Source organism: Melozone crissalis, unplaced genomic scaffold (genome assembly GCF_028551555.1).
Source record: "Melozone crissalis strain CALT ecotype California unplaced genomic scaffold, PUWL_Pcris_2 ptg000006l_1, whole genome shotgun sequence".
In the NCBI taxonomy this organism is placed as follows: Eukaryota; Metazoa; Chordata; class Aves; order Passeriformes; family Passerellidae; genus Melozone; species Melozone crissalis.
Genome location: NW_026535784.1, coordinates 28,807,731 through 28,826,109, shown reverse-complemented (window position 1 = coordinate 28,826,109; position 18,379 = coordinate 28,807,731).

Below are 18,379 nucleotides of genomic sequence, written 5' to 3'. Positions count from 1 at the left end.
AAGTCAGTATAAAAACGTGTACTAATTCATGATCACACCCTAAATTATTCATAGTCGTGAACCACCAAAAAAAAAAAAAGAATTTAATTTCTCCTTTTTTTTTTCCCCACCAATGTTAATTCAGTTTTCAGATCCTGGATTTGGACCTCATAATACAATATGATTTACAGCCATGGATTTTCGGTGGAATAAATCTGTTTGTTATATACATTCATAGCATATTCAGGTGTGTCTTAGAGAGGTGATCTGTGAATATGTGTTCACATGGTTATAAAAGAGACAAGATATGAGATGTTGCATTAATAGAGAAAACATTCAAAGCCAATTAAAAGTGGAATTGAGAACACTTTAAACAAAAAGCAAACATACAGGTCCATGAATGAAAGAGGAACTTGTGGATGGCAAAATATAGATTTTCATTTTTTTAGCCTCTTCCTAGTCCCCAGGTATCGATGTAAGTCGTGTATATAGCACATTAAAACTACTGTAAGTTGAGAGAGAATTAAAAAGGGGTTTCACTAAACTGAACCTTGGTAGGTAAAACCAAACTACAAACAGAGTACAAAGACAAAAAGAGGAATAGATGTTGTTAGTGGTAAATGTTCTAGATGAACTATGAAGGAAATTTATATTCAGATACATATTCAATAAACCACAGATATGAAATAGCATTTTCCCATTTCCAAATGTTTTTTTTAACATTGATTGCAATTAACCGTAATATTTACAATATTTTTCTATTCTCAGGAGTGTTGATGACATTAAATATTATCACACATAGAATTTCTGAAATCCCGAACTAAAGTTTGGTGCATGAAAATAATAGAAAAGTAAAAGGAATAGAAATAGCTCTAAAGAAAGTATAGCAATTACATACTGTTGCCAGTAGTATGCCAATTAATTCGCTCTTATTATTCTTGTATTTAGATTAGGTTTATTGAGAGACTGTAGAAAAATAGACTAATATTAAATTGATACCTAAAGACTTTTGGTTATTTATACATTCTTTATATCTTTGTAGCTTTTTAGGTTTTTGTTATATAGCTATATTGTTTTAAACACTTTTTCACACTTGAGAATAGTAGATTACCCTTTCTCACACTCAGTGCCGTCTTCCTAAAATGTTGCTTACTCTCATTTTCAAAAAAAAGAATGTCTAACAAGGACACTCGGTTTTGCACTAGCAGTTGGGACACATAACAAAATTTAAGGTTAAAAGCCCTTCCAGAGACTCCAAGGGGCAAGACCATGCCTGGGTTACCAGGACAACCTACTTCCGATTGGATGTACTTGCTAGATAGTCTAATTATTAAATTTATAAAAATTTTAATAATCTGACAGGATGTATACACATACCCATATTTTCTGCACCTGAAAAATTTTACTAAAGAACTACTATTTGTGTTACCACCATTAATATTGTTTGGAAAGTTTGTCTTTCAATTTCAGGCAGCAAAAGCATCAAAGCACTTTCATATCCTTGAATTAAGGGAGCCTTATAGCAATTCCCAAGCAAATGATGAATAAAATAAAAATTTTATCATTATTTTTCAATGAATAAAAAAGGACCAATTTAGGACAGGAACCTTGGATACTGCAATGGAGTTTTACAAACTATTCTTTGAATTTGCATGATAGGAAAAAATTGTATGAGAACATATTTAGTCTGAATGTATATAGCTGTTAAACTAGTTTGTCTCAGATTAATCAATGATATTATAATTTTCAATAAATGGATTCTGATTTTTTTTCTTAGGTCAGGTATTCACCAGAAAAAAAAAAATTGTAATGTATAAAAGTCATAGTTCTTTTATAACCAAACCTTTCTATATAATACTAAAAATTTAAATATTTGAACTGTATTGTATCAGGAAAACAATAGATGCAGCATTTTCCTTCCACAAAGCCCCAGAATGTTAAAAATAACTATTGTTTAAAATATGATTACCAAGTTGTGCACAAGAGGACACAACAACTTGAAACACAGGTGTCTGTCCCAAACTTTGCTCAAGAAGAAACCAAATTCTGCTCAACTTCTGCTATAGAAATATTGAAAAGATGCATATTTAACTTTCCCATCTTTTGATTCTTAAAAACATTTTAATTTGCTCACAATTCTTAAATGAATAATACATGAAAATGTTAGTACCCCATTTAATATATGAAATATTATAAAATAAAGAATATTCATAATATAATAAAATTATATTCATTCCTTTCTAAATTTTCCTTTTTTAACATGTGGCAAATTCATTTGGTATTTCTAAAGAATTCTGTAGGCGTCCCTGTTATTGTTATATGAACAATACAGTTATTTTATTTTTCAGATGTCAAGTTCCAGTGTTTCTTTTTTATAGTATTTAAAACTTGATACCAATTCTGGCAGGAAATACCTGTTTTCAAATATAATCATGTTCTTATAGCTAGTCATTCATGTGACTTTGGTTTAGGTCTTGATTCAAAGGTCTTGATCTGGTCACTGAAAGGTAGCACTTTCACTAAGCACTACGTACAACAATCTAACATTTCATACACAAAAACCAGAATTTATTTATGAAGCTTAGTGCACCTATGACTAATCCAGTACCTATTGCCGTTTAGCCATTTTGAAATTTATTTTTCAACATTCCTTTGCTTTTATTTTTAATACAGAATCATCCTTCCATGTAATTATCTTGGCTTTACCATTCAGTAAAAAATCCAAATATATAATCATAGTTTATTTTTTAAGCAGCCATTGTAACATAAATACTACCAAAACTTTTTGGCTTTGTTTTCCAAATGAAATCCCCTTAAACTCTTATCGTGTCTTGTAGTGCATATTTAAGTTCTTTCTGCAGGTGATCACGGAAACAAAAAAGGCACCATTTTACCAGCATAAAAAACTTCTGCCTTCTTTTTGTTTATTCTCTTACACCTTCACTACTTATTTCTTGATTCTTTATTGAAGTATTTTATGACTTAGCATAATGAATATTTAATACGAGCTGGAAAATGAATTGTAAATTATGTTAATTTACTTAATATATTTTTACTTCTCAGTATTTTTACATTAAAAAGTTGAATGTGTCCTTTACAGCCTTCTTTTCAAAGATATTATTATCAAGATTATAAATATGCAAGAGCATACCTGGCTGCTTTTTAGTTGCCTTTATGTTTATAGATTCCTATCTGTTGGTAGTCAAACGATAAAGACAAGCTAGGTGATTAATTTTTCCACTGTGGTAATCACATTGATTTAGTTCATATTCATGACATTTCATATTGTTAACAGTCAATGACCCCAAATTAATATAGGAACAGTTTTGGCAAACCAAAGCACAATCTGACAATGCATTTACAGCTATGATTGTGTTCTTACCGTGCTGAGATTGAAATGTCAATTATATTGGGGACGAGGGAATAGTGCATGTATAGAAGAAAAAAATTAACATGTATGAATATACTTGAAAGTTAAACTATTGTTGCTGAAAATCAGCACTCTAAGCATAGGCATATGACCACTGAGAACATATAAAAACTAAAGATGTATATTTCAGAAATATGAAAGCATATTACAAGTACAGAACATCTATGGAAAGCCACAAAAAGAACCTTAAAGAATTAATGAAGCAGCAGGCTATCACTTATCTGATGATTTGCAATCATAAATCCCACTAATGATGGTGACACCTCTATTGCTCAGAAATGAATTTTCTAATTGAGTTTTTGGAAATTGAAAACCTAAATACTAATCTTAGAAATTTTGTTTTAAGGCAAAGGGTCAATTCCTTTGTAGCCAACAACTGCAGAGTAGCTTCACCTGATTTTTGTACATTTCACTGTGGCTGCTGGTTGAGAGCTGAGATCATGTGCTTAGATTTTGTGTGCATTACACATCCATCTGTTCCTCCGTCTGGCAAAGGAAAAAAAAAAAAAAGAAAATTAAGAAAAAGAAGTCTAGAAATGCTTTATAAACTCTTTCCACCAATACACCAGTTGTTAGCTTCCTGCTGGTAGCCCTAGTATAAGCATCATTGGGTAATTATTTCAAGCAGGAAACAACCAACCCACATGTTCAAAAGTAATTACTAGCTCAATTAACTATCCAGAAGCAGGTAATTTTTTTTCTTAAGATGCAGAAACAGAAAAGTTATAATAATTGTGCATCTTTAATATAAGCATTGAGATAGCATCTGCGCAATTTTATACCTGTACATATTTTTGTAACTGAAACAAAAATTTCGTACTATCATAAATGGTCTATATAAATCATAAATCACAGAGGGTCATCTGAAATTTCCTATGTATTTTTTGTGGTAGGTGCAATATTAGGCCTGTCGTTATTTAACATTTTCACTAATGATTTGAAGATAAGCAGAACTAAATTCACGCATAGTATTAATTGGGAAGTACTGTACATTTAGCTGAGGACAACAGCAGGGACATGAGAAGTCAGAAAAGCACAAGTAGAAAATAGCAATATAGACAAAGAAAAGAACACACTAATGCATCTGGGGAAAAATAAATCAGAACCAGGACAGTACAACTGGGGGGAACTGTGAAAGCTGGTACACTCTAAGAGATTAAGGGGTAGCAGTGAACAGCAAACATGAAAACAAACCTGAATCAGAGACAGAAATAGCAAAGATGTACCTCACCAACAGCTTCAGAAATTTGCTTTTCTGCTTTGAACAGTTAATCTCCAGCAGATACCAGTTTTTCTCCATCTCCTTATTCCTGTTTTTTTGCATATTACCATAAAAGATAAAATTACATTATATTATAAAATGCCATAAGGCCTTTTCTTGACTGATTCATAAAGTTTTTAGTGGTTTAAGCTTCCTTTTATGTGGTCTGCCCCAAATACCAGCAAAAGGAGTCACCTAATTCTCTACAAGGAGCAATGTGATATAAACAGAGAGATGGTCTTATTACCCTATCTCTGAAATCTACATTCCTTAATCCAGCATTTTTTTCTTCAGAAACTTGAAAATACCATTGAGCTGCAGTTATTTTTCTCAGCTTTAAAAATGCTTTCAGATTCTTAACCTCAAAAAAGCTTTCCTGTCTGCTCATTTTTTATTTTGGTAGCATAAACATTGAAAGACACTGATATGATGTGGTATGGGGTGCAAAGTGAAAGAAGTTTTGGCAGAATGTCCCTTTTCAAAGCCATTTCATTATAAGTACTATGAAATTACTTAAGCCTGCCTATTTCACACTTTAGTCATCAAACAGTCAAAATTTCATAATACATTTCCGCACTTTGGTATCTTTTAAGCATTTAACTTCTGTATGATTATATGTAATATATTAATTGGTCTGGTCTTCCTTTACCGCATATGGTAAGAAACAGGTGCTCCAATTGCATAATGCTTTTATGGTACATCAATATTGAATTAATGTCTTCTATGTGCTCTATCAGGCCAACAGATATGACAGTCAATGTTCATAAAACCAAACACTGTCCCATAATTTATTTTTTTGTTAATTTGACAAAAAACATAGCTCCAGGTCATAGGTTCAATGAGATTTGTTCTTCGACATTAGAAGCCAATTTCTTCCTACACCTGCCAGTAAGAGTGAAAATTACAAATTATCTGAGTAATGGATCTAGTGCAAGCTGCCAGTCATCCTATATATTCTAAACTCTTCAAACACAAGTAACCTCTCATCCAAAAGTTGATTGGATTTACAAGCATGTAACACTGCCCAAAATGGTAAACCATATCTCTTTCTAAATGGAGATAGCTTAAAACAAACTAAAATTAACTTCCAAGAGAAAGAAGAGAATTTCAGCTCTAATGTCAAAAAACTTTAATCTGAAGAGGTGAAGGTGAAAATTCCTTCTGAATTTACAGCAAATTCCATAGTGGAATGAGATTGTCATTATTATTTAATTGGGATTTTTAACTCAGATATAAAATTGACTCCAGACTAATATGCATCCTGAACCAAAAAGAAACCCAGTAATTCACTAATATACCTTTCTTGCATTCTAAACCTTTCTAAAATGTGTATGCATGTGTTTATAAAAGACATGATCTTATTTGTATGTTTATTTCACTATTTTCCACATATGCCTTATTCTGCAAAAAAAAAAAAAGCTGGGGTGAGGGGGAAAGTGAGCATCAAATAAAAACAAATTTCAAACCATAAGTGCAGAAATATATTTCAATGGCTTTTTACAAGAAAATGTATCAATGCTTGTGACTATATATGCTTTGTTGGGATGCCTGAAGTGTTAAATACTGTAGCTGGCAATATGAGAATATTTAAGAAGGTATGAAAGACTAACTGCATTTAAAACACCATTTTTCCTTGACACTACTAGCAAGACGGCTTGACTGAGTTCATAATTCTTCTACTCCACTTTACAAATTATTTATGAATTCTATTTATCTGTACTACTTTGTGCCTACCTTACAGAGAAAAATTGTGTTCTTTCTCACAGGCCTACAGTTATTAGCAATATGTGAGGGAAGTGCCAACCTTCTGCACAGTTTGTGTTCCAAAGGACAAGAAGCCTCAGCAATGTACTGCAGATTTTCAATAATCTCGCAATGAAAAATTGTTTCACTGCTCATAGAAGTGAAGCAATCTACAAGTGAGATGGCTGTGAGGTTCTGTAGAAGCAGCTCAGCTGGACCAGGGTCCATCAGTTAGAAAAATTTTGCCTCAGATTTCTTCATAAATCATGTGGAATGCTTCAAATTAACAACTGGGGAGAATACTGCAGGCACTTCTTCCACTGTTGAGTCTAATTTGAACAGTTTCCATAGGACTGGGCACAGTAAAATGAGACATGTTGGTGCCTGCTGTTAAGGAGTCAGTCCTACTGTTGGCTTGATCTTTGCCAACCATTAGGAATGTACATTTCACTTCAAGGGTACTGCAGCATGGCCAGGCTTCCCAGACAATATGGGAAACCTACCCAGGAGCTTTTCAATAGTCATGTACATGAAGCTCCAGCTCACCTGACACTGCCCCCACTTCAGGACATAGCCGGAAATAGGAGACCCTCTAGAGGTCCTTTCCAAATTTTATGGGATTCCATGACTCTTAATTACCTGCTTTCAGGGAGTCACCAATGTAAGTGTAATGTTCTAAAAAGGCCAAAGTATATAAACCATGTTTTTCTGTGGAAAAATAGCTACATGACAAGAACCCAGCTAATCTAAGTCCTGCACCTGCAAGGACACTGTCCTTGAGCATAGCTGTGTTACCATAACAAAGTGCTGCAGTTGAGAGACTAGAGACATGAGAAAAAGCAGATGTAACTCCTTTGGAATGAAGAAGCTGATATCTGTATTTAACCAATAGACTGCTGACTTACAGAATATGCATGAGCTTATTAATTGTTGTGCATAAAAGTTTGATGTTCTTTTCAATAAACGAAGCTTGCTGAACACTCATATTGAAAGTCCCAAGCCTTCCCTGCACCGAGACAAATGGCCCGCTGCAACATTTTTCTTTTTCTTTTAAATTGAAAAGAAAAAGGAAAAAAGTAGAACTAAATGTTTTTCAAAAAATAATAGATAAGTACTGATTGTTTTTTACTGAAGTGCCTTTATCAAAGTCTAAAACAGAATAGAAGACAGAATTCTGAAACAAGAAAAACAAAAAAACCTATTGAATCAGCACAATTTTTTTTTGTAAACACAGCACGCATTACAACTTCATTAGTGATAGCACTGTTTTATGGTTTATTACTGTGAAAGAGATACATATTTTAACAGAAATTTTTCTTTTTCACAACAGAACTGTAGGATTTAGAAAGAATTATACTCCTTCTGCCTATAAAGATGTTTTTTATGAACACAGATAAATGCCGTATCTTCCAGGCTGGATAGATGAACATATTGAAGCTATAGTTCAAAACACTCTTTGAGCTGTCTGAAAGGATTATTGACTTTATTACTCTAAACTTTTGGACATAGTCATCTTGAACTCACATTGGCTGAAGCACATTCAATTGTGGAGGAAACAGGTACATATGCCATGCCTGACACAGTTCTAGCTATGTGATCCCTCCACTCTTTACTTTATGAAAAGGGAAAATATACTTTGGCAACAAAGATTATAGCTACAACTCTAATTTTATTCTAGATTAAAAGAGTAGCCTTAAAGGCATCTAATTCCTCCCACTGTCATACTCAAAATAAATAGATGTATACCAAATTTTATGAAGAATTATCTGCATCTAGATGACAGTCTTAACATCATATGTCAATGAAGCCCTTAAGCAAATTTTTGAAAAGCAGCTGTCACATATATGATTAAAAAAGAACACCAAAATAAGGTTGCTTTTTTTCCTTTATTTTCTGCTCTTGTAAATTGATGGATCTATCTGGGTACATTAGGATTTCACTGGATGTTTAAAAGAAACTGCTCTAGATGAACTTGAAAGTTTTACATCATGTTATGAACTCATTGATAATGTGTAAGTTAAATAATTAACTCTACCTCTAGTCTAATCTGTCATGCAACGATTATTTTTTACATTGCATTAATTTTATCTATTTAACTAGATTCTATATAAAATTTGAACTAGGACAGTAGCATTCACATGTGATCTACCAAATTTATCAACTATTTCTATTTCTAATTTAAAATGCTGTCAAAATCATACTAGCAACATGTCTTTGTTTTTAATTATCCTACAATAATTGAGTGAAGAAACACCTTCTCATTTATGATTCTGATGGGACAGTATTTATTGGGTTTGTATGGCAAAGTTTTGGTAACAGGGGGATGACAGAGGCAGTTTCAGTGAGAAGTTGCCCAAAGCTTCCCCTGTGTCTGATGGAGCCAATGCCAGATGCCTTAGACTCACCCCTGGCCGAGGCTGAGCCCATCAGTGAAGGTGTTAATTCTTCTGGGATAACAGAGTTAAAGAAGGGGGAAACTTTACTGTCCTAGAGGAAATTGCAGCTGGAGAGAGAATGTGTGAGAGCGACAGCTCATGGTCTGTGAAGAACGGGGAGGAGGTGCTTCAGGTGATGAAGGAGATTCATCCCTGCAGCATATGGAGGTCCACTATGGAACAAATATCCACCTGCAGCCCATGGAGGACCCAGATGGGTGCTGGAGCAGAGGGATGGAGCAGATGGATGCCAAGAGGAGGCTGTGACTGTGGGAAGCCCATGCTGGAGCCGAATCCTGGCAGTGGCACTGTGGCAAGAGGAGCCTACCCTGGAGCAGGTTTGCTGCCTGGATTTGTGACCCTGCAAGGGACCTGCACTGGAGCAGCCTGCTTCTGAAGAACTGCAGCCTCCAGAAGGCACCCACATTGGACTAGGGGAAGAGTTTGAGGAGTACTTCCTCTAAGGAGGAAGGAGCCGCAGAAATTACACGTGATGGCCTGACCATAGCCCCTATTCCCTATCTCCCTGCATAGCTGCTGAGAAGGAGGTAAACAATTCTTGAGTTAAGTTAAGCCCAGGAAGTAGGGAGGCATGGGGGAAAAGTGTTGTTAAGATTTGGTTTTATTTCTCATTACCTTGCTGTGATTTGGTTAAGAGTAAATTAAACTAATTTTCCCAAGCCTGTTTCGGTTGATGGTGACTGCTGAGTGATCTCTCCTTGCTCTTGTCAAGCCTTTTGTTCTGTTTTCTCTCCCCCGTCCATCTGAGGAGGGGAGTGATAAAGGAGCTTTGGTGGGCACCTGATGTTCAGCCAGCATCAACCCACCACTGGCTGTACATGAAATCAGTATGTTATTTAAGGTGTAAAATATAATTGACAACATATGGTAAATTACTGCAGGTTGATATGATAGTGGTAATAAGGTTATAGATTTTTATATAAGGGCTTTACAGAGAATAAAAATATTATTGTTTAATCTATGGCTAAAATTTTATGTATCTTAGTATATTTGAACTTTGCAAGACTACTACCATGGCAAAACAGTGACTTTAATAATAATTTTGTCAAAAGTTGTCATGACATTGCAGACTTAATATTGTCACATATTATTTTATTGTCACGTATTATTGTCTTTAGATGTTGGCATGACCCTTTAATAAGAAAAAAATTAGGTTTTTTTAATCTACATTTTTTTCCAGGATAAAAAATTCCTAAAACTACTAGCTTGTAAATTTACTGTATTATGATCTAATTATATTAACATTTGGCGTTCACTAGTTAGCTTTATAAACAATACTTGGTGAATTAGCAGGAGGAGAAGAAGGTAATTAATTCACAGACATCAATATATTTTTTATGATATACAAGAGTTTGTGTTTGACTGATTTTGAGGTTCAAACCCACAATTTTGTGACAGCAAAACTGACCATTTTATGATCATGCCTTCACTGGTGAAAGTTTAGCATCAAATTACAGGGAGAAAAAAACCCCACGTAAGTTCCACCCTGCTGGGATTAATGCTTACCTAACAAGAAACAACCATAGCTAAAAATAAAGTTCTTCTACCTTCTCAAAGCTATGTTATTTTAAAAGGTTAATTTTCAAGAAAAAATATTCAACAAGTAGAAATAGATACAGCTGCGCTCGTTAGGTTTATGCTGTCACTTTTTGAGCAAACTTCTCCTTTCCTAAGTCCCTTCTCCCAGAGATCATTATCAGCATGTACTACACATTGTTAGTGCTTTTCGTGTAAGGCTAAAATAATCATTAACCTTAAAAAAAATTAATGAACATACTTGTACCAAAACCTAGAAAATGTGCCATTCTTTTATGTTTCTATCCATCTGTTTACAAGACACCTAGGGGCTTCACTATTTTCACAGTAGTCTTATGAGTAATGGTATAACATATGACTTTTAAATGATTTATTAGGAATCCATACAGATGGGAAAAACAAAGGATGCAATTAGAGGTGGCAACTATCGATTAAAAATCCTGATATAGTTCACTTAAAGAAAGGAAAATGATAAATGACATGATTTTATCATTGGACAGAATGTCAAAGAAAACATTGTTGTTTCTCATATATCTCTAGTGTGAACTTCTCTGGAGAAGTTCAATATACTTTCTGGTGTTTGAAAAAGAGGAAAAATAATTTTATTAGTTTTTCATAAGACAATTATGGGATGGTTACATCAGGTGGGAAAAGAAAAGAAAGTCAAGGCACAGGTGAAAAACCCAGCTGATTCTATGAACTTCTCTGTAATGGCCCCATAAATAGTTATACCAAAAAACAATAGTGCTGAAAGAATCTAATTTACAAAATTATTATTAAATATTCATTTTTTTCCCTATTTCACTAAGAAACAGTTCCAGGAATACAGATCTTAATAATTTATTTTCTTTGCCAAAATAAGAACTCAGGAGGCTAAATTAATTTCTGGCATAGCACTAATGAATGCAGTGAAATCACACAAGGGGTCATTTTAAATCAAAATGTTTGATGGACTTCAAATTTCACCAAAAGTTTTCACCTCTTTATATAAAATGCATAGTAGAAAAAAATCACAACGAGAAAAACAAACAAAAAAAACGCCACATGCAGAAAAAAAAAAACCACACCGCAAAACAAACAAAAAAAAGAATCACCAAAAAACCATCATGAATCAATTGCTCAAAATAAAAGGCAAAAAAGGGAAATAATTTGGAAATAACCCAATATTTTGGGGTTTGCACTAAATAAAAGAAAAACAGAACAAAATATGGAGTATAAAAATTATCCAATCCTGTTTTCTAAAAACCAATAGAAAAGTGGTAAATTAAGAGAAAATTATGAACCCCAAGTAACTTAAATCGAAGCCTGGATACAGAGATCCTGTTCTCTAGACCACTATTCTAACTTGCAACAGCTTGCCTGCCAGGCTATGAGAACAGTGTAGTGGGCCAAAAATCCATAAACGAGGTGAACTCTAAACCATTTACACATAAGTGAATAATTTCCAGATGAAAGGAAAGTCAAGATATTTCTCCATGTCTAGCTTATTAATATTGAATCTTTCTTCTGATTTTTTTTTACTATAATAGAATAATATTTTCTGCATGATGAGAAAAAACCCAAGAGCACAGCAAAATCTGTGCCACAAACCAGGCACCCCTTGGAAAGTACAAGGACAATCCATTCTTCCTTGAAAATGCACACTTTGAAAATTCCACAAAACAGTACAGAAATATCTTAGTCAACACTTACATGGAATTAAATGGGTTTTTTCCACTGGATGAGTGGTGCACTGGTAAGTTTGGATTTGTATTTGCAGCTCAGCAGAGGAAATACTTTTTCCATACTCTGAATCAAAGATTCTTTATAGATCTTACAACTAGGTGGGTTTTTTTGGCTCCTGATTTTGATTCTGGAGGCAATGTAATCTGACACTAAAATCAATGCAACTCAGCATACTGATTTGAAAAGGAGTTCCAAGTGGCACTACAGGAGCTAATGGAAAATGCAAGTGTATGTGATGTCAGGATTTTATTAATAATTTCAGTAAAATGTGAGTTTTTCTGTTACCCAGTTATAAAATGCAAATAATAATACCTCCCTACATCTTTAGAGAAATATGTGCAACCACACTATGGAAAAAGTGCCTTGAATAGATTTGGATCCTTGTGGCTTTTTTGCTTATTTTTTGGGGTTTTGAGGGGTTTTTTGTGTTTGTTGTTGTTGTTTGTGTTTGGGTGGATTTTTTGGGTTGTTTTTTTTGGTTGTTGTTTTTTTGGTTTTTTGTTGGGTTTGCTTTGGTTTGGTTTTTTAATGAGCACTGCTGTTAAGCTAATAGTATGAGAATCCGGACATTTCTATTTGGGGTAAAGTTTCATCCTCCTTCCATTAGCATTTAGAAAAAGGCAGAAACTTTGGATTTCAGGCTTAATTACAGCCTTTAAGAAATGCACCATTTTTTAATCCAAATCTGTTAAAATACCCTCCTAGTATTTCTGTCTATCTAAATTCAAGGCTTCAAGTGCCCATAAAGTACAGCGGCCACCAGAGGACGGGTGTATCAAAAATTATTTCAGGTATATCATGTTCAAATGCATTATTTTCTTTTAACTCATTCATAAACTACCTCTTCCCCTACTGACAGGGAGTAGAAAATCATCATCGTCTTTTTACTCAAAGAGACATTCGTGTGGCAGTCCAGCAGGCCCTGTAAAGACACCATGTCAGAAAGCAGTGTTCATTGTGCTCCCCAGAAAAAACTTGAATGTGATCTAGTGAGTGATTTTAAGTGTATGTAAGTGGTTTGCAGTGTGTATATGGGAAATGCTTATGGCACTGTGGAAGTCAATGTTTTGGGCTTGCATTTGCCAAATTTAAAGTTTCCATAGTGCTTTCAGGGGAAGTCGCCAGCAACAGAAGAAAGAAATGCAAATATTTGATAAGGGAACTAGTTGCTATAATGAAATCTTGAAAAACATACTCCTCCTTGTTGTTACTTACTTAACTATGATCAGGTGGAGTTTTCAATGACTTAGACTAAAAGTAAGCTCTTTTCATTGTGGTCAGAAAAAATATTGGAGCCCAATGTTCTTTACCTCTAAAAATTACCTTTTAAAAAACATTAGGTTATATCTTAAAATAATTGATAAAAATATACCACATGTGACATATCTATGTATTTATGACATGAGTTATGCTTCTCAGTGTGATTTACAAGATCAGATCTTAGAGCAATAGTTAAGCTAAAAACAGCAAAGCAGCAACACACCCTATAAGCCAAAACTATTGTCAGAACAATGGAAACCTAGTCTAATCACCATTAGTCCAGATATAATTGTAACGCAAAAAGAAACAGTAGTGATGCAGTTAAAATTGATATAAACACTTTTTTGAGTTCCTACTCTTTTTTTTCTGCTGTTATGTCCTAGGTGCCAGCATTCTTCTCTGCCAAACCCCGGGTCTCCTCAAAATCCCTGATATAATATGAGGCTGGTATGTCTCTGCACTCTAAACATCACTGTATTAGAGTGGTAAATACCTTATACTTCCTACAGCAGACACTCATTATTGCTGCCTGCAAAAATCTAGTTGTATGCACTGCTAGCTCAATAAAACTGCGTATGGCTGTAACATAAACAGCTAAAAAGTGAAAGAAGTTAGCCTTGGGCATCTGGTCAATTAAAGAAATTGCTGTCACAGCTAAAGCAAGGAAAACAAAGCTGCAGGCAGGTCAAAAAAAGTTCACGATGAGCAAGAATGAGAAACCCAGCCCTGAAGCCTTACAAACTCTGTGCAAACCTCGTGAGCCATCTCAAGCCGTGGCAGCACTGTAACAGAGTTACATGGTTATACATTTGTAAGGCCCAAACTGACTACTAGCTGAGGTGACTGCAGTCACTCCTCACAGAACTCTGCAAAATTTGGTGAGGGTTAAGTTCTAAAAATAGGAATTTCACAACATCAAGATTTTTGCTAAATTTTCAATACAAAATGCAATCTAAATTTAACCTTTCCCTCTTTCTTTGCATCCTTATTATTTTTATTATGATTTCATTATAAATAATCATCCTAATGACTTTTTTATAAATGGGATTTTTATGTCCCATTATGTCAGGAAAATGTAGTTTAACGTCTCATCCTTTTTTCCACATAATCGAAACTCTTTTCTGTGCTCATTCCTCTTCAAATATAGAAGAAAAGCAGACCATTGAAAGCCATCCTTTTTTACTGTCTAAAAAAGCTTCTATCATAATCTCCCACAAAACCTGATAAATTTTATTTTGGTCACCTTCCTCTCTTGCACTCTCTCATGTGATTATCACCTCTATCTTTGTTTCAGAAATACGAGCTAAATTACTACATTGAATGCACTTTTTAATTTTAAAACATATACACAAAGTAATCTCAATATAGGCTTTTTTTGTTCAAGCATAAAAAGCAAAAAACATCTTGGAACACAGAGTTTAGCCTGGTGTTCCAGTCCAGTTTTTAAAGTTATTAGAAATATCTCTGCCTGGATTAAGGAGCAAATGAGACCACATGCCAAAGTCAATAGTATGGATTTTATTTAATTGTGAATATGAGAGAGATTAAAAAAAAAAAAAAGAATTAGAAAGAAATAGAAAAGAGGTGCGGGAACAAAAAAGAGAGTGACAGAGACAGATGAAAGACAATATCATCACTCTGTGGATCCCACTGCCCTCCCTATGATTCTCTTCAGCTGGTCTTCTTGGTGGTGAGGGTCCCCCAAAAAGCATAGAATCCAATGCTTGAGGGTTCCCCAAAAAGCATAGAATCCAATCCTCTTTCAGTCCAGGTGGGAGTGCCCCGGCACCACCCTTGCAGGGGGGAGTCTGACAGTCTCTTGCAGCAGTCTCTGGATCTGTTCCACCACTTTGTGCCATGTGTGATGCTGGGCTCCAAGGCCTCAGGAATGGGGAGCCCTTCAGGGGGTCTTTGATGGATTATGACCCCCCCTCAGCTGCCTCCCACATGAATGTCCCATGGATGTGGCTCGTGGGGTTAGGATGGGATGGGTGTTCACCGCCTCTGGCCAGAGGTTACACCACCATCCAGAACCTCCTCCTTCCCCCTCGGTTTGGGGGGACTCTGTGTAAACCTGGCCAAAGCTAACCAGGGATGATTTTATGCTGCATTTGGCTTTCTTATGGATGCTTTCTTTTCCTGCAACCTTGTTTACATCTCCCTAGACCTAAGACGATTGAACAATTGTGTCTCCTCTGTCTTACCTAGGCATATTAACTCACAGTCCAAAGTCCCAGTCAGGCACCTTCAAGGAGTGGTGTGCTTCTATGGTTGTATCTTCTTTAGAAAGTTTTTGATATAATGGGCAAAACTCCTCCATGACAATGTTTAAGGCATGAACCATTTCAGTCTCTGACACCTGGGAATATGCCTTAATACTGAATTTTACTATATCCCAGGTGTGTGTTGCCTCTTTCATGTATAAAAAAGTGACACACCTCTGTCCTGCAGAAGTTACACACTAAATTAAACATGGCAAAATTTATAACTGCATATTTTTATAGAGAGAATCTATTGAGTGGAAAGGAACATGAAGCTTCAAGTACTTAGAAATTGCAGGCTAGGAATTTAAAATTATTCTCATGATTATAATGAAAAAAATTTGCGAGAAAAGAGGTCCTTTTCATTTATAACAAAATATAGTAAAATGCTCTAGGTGTTAAAGAAGAGTAGAGGTCTCAAAGGACAGTATGGAAATACGACATTGATAGGTCTTCAGCAGTGCTAGCATTAATTTCTTATTTTGGATATTGCAGATTCTCTTTCAATACAGAGAGATAGTGGAAAAACTGGATGGGATTAGCTACAATGGGCTGAAACTGAAGTATGTAATGCCATGACATCTTCATCTTTCTCATAGAGAATCCACCTCAAGTCAGAAAAATTTTTCATCATGAACACTCATTTCAGACTGTATAAATTTTCTAAAGAATGCAAGATCAGAACAGCATACATTCAGAACAGGATCTGTAATACTGCTGTGCCAATTAAATTAAGCATTCAATTTATAGAGGATATCATGGCAGCATAATAGGATTTCCTAGAACAGGGCATCATTAAAGATTATAAACTGGCATCTGTGACATTTGACTGCCTTTTTAAAAGTCTACAAGTAATTAATAAAACACAGTTTAATTAACGCAGTTCAGTGTTAGCAATGCATGTTTCCATGTTTGCATTAAGGAATCATCTAAGATAATATATTAATGGTCCAAATTATTGTCTCGGGAGTTGATGCAGCTACATTGGCATAAACCTGGAAGACCTTGATTGACCTGTGAATTTAATAACTAATAGTTGCTGAAGTATATTATACTCAGTTATAATTTTTGTTAATGTTTTCATATGTCTACTTAGAGAATACCTATTCTTTTAGAAAATTCCCTCAGGAATTCTGAATTCCTCCTCTTAACTCCCTTCCACATAAATTCAAATGTTGTCCACAGAGTTATTGAAAGACTGGGGGCAGAGGCCACAACTGTATATGAATTGAGAAGAATACAGTTACTCCACTGAAAATATGACTTTTCTTTCGTCCATTTAAAAAAAAGCTTTGTTCAGACCTGGTAATCTTATTTTCCTATAAACTCCTCTTTTCTGAGTCTTTTTGCAAACCCTGTGCACTATTTCTTCCACTGTGATGGGTTTGGGAAATAGTAAGAGAGTTCTTTAGAAGAATGCCCTCTGCCTCATTTTTAAAAGGATTATCATGAGTTACAGTGAAAGAGAAATAACATCTTGATCTCTACAGAGAGAAGTTGCTTTGGCCCATGTTATTTCTGAAAGACACAAGTAGCAAATACTCATTCCTTTGTCTCACTCAGCATCTTTCGTTCATAACACTTCACAAGCGTCATCGAAATAGTCCTTCATCTCTATTGATTGCAAACTAAACAGCTTTATTAACTAAGTACAACACAGCAGAATTTTAAAAAGGCATTAGTGCCACCGCATTATCTAGAGCCCATCTGACCAGTAGCTTCATAAACGAAACCCTTGCCTGTATTGATCTGAAACTCAGAATAGGGTAAAATAAAAGCCAATGTATCTGAGATTTCTGGTAAAAATATGAACAGAAAGGCTGGTTAACTACTGGAGAAATATTATTTGTATACATACAGCCTAGGCCCTTCCACAAGCAGGCTTGTAGCTTTTTCCAGCCTGACTAACAGGACTAACAGAGGAGAAACAGAACATTAGACCATACTGTAAAACAACTTGTAATCCCTGGAAATGGGATCCCTTATTTTTTTGAGTTTAGTAACATCTCCAGTACAAACTCTTCCACTTTCCAAAGAGAGTCTTAAAGCTTGACTAGCTTGACTTGCAGTTAAATTTCTGTGTAGCTTGAATTTAACAATTTGCAATCTGAATTAAAACTTTAAAAAAATCCAGAGTATGAAAAACATTTTTGACAAAATCTCTTTCTCAGAAGGAATAAGAATATTTTGATCATCTTTATTTTGTTCTTCACTTTTTTTTCTATTATGTTTGTGATTAAGAAAAAGAAAAGAAAAGAGCAAAGGAAAATCGTCTCGTCATTGTTTAATTTCTTTTTTTAATTTTTCAAAATCATTAAATGGAAAAATAATGTATTTTGAGATAATTCTCAAAAATAATGAAATGAAATTAAAAAATGAAAGAAATTACAATACAAAATTAAAATAATTAAATATAAAGTAAAAATAATTGTGATTCTAAATAGCAAAAAAAAAGTTGGCTTTAAATAGCATTTTCTTCTGCTACAAGTAGATTATTTTACTTAAGAAAAAACAAAAGCAAAGAAAAAGAAACAAACCCAAGAAAAACCCCCGAAGAAAAGTAATTTATTTATCCTGAAATAAATACTTTAAAACATCATGAGTACAGTGAACTGATTTTCACAAAAAACAGTAATAAACATCTATCTTTAGGAGAGGTACTGCTCTCATTGAAACAGGAGAGATACAGGAAATACTCAGAAGTACTCCTTCCCCATGCATTCTATTA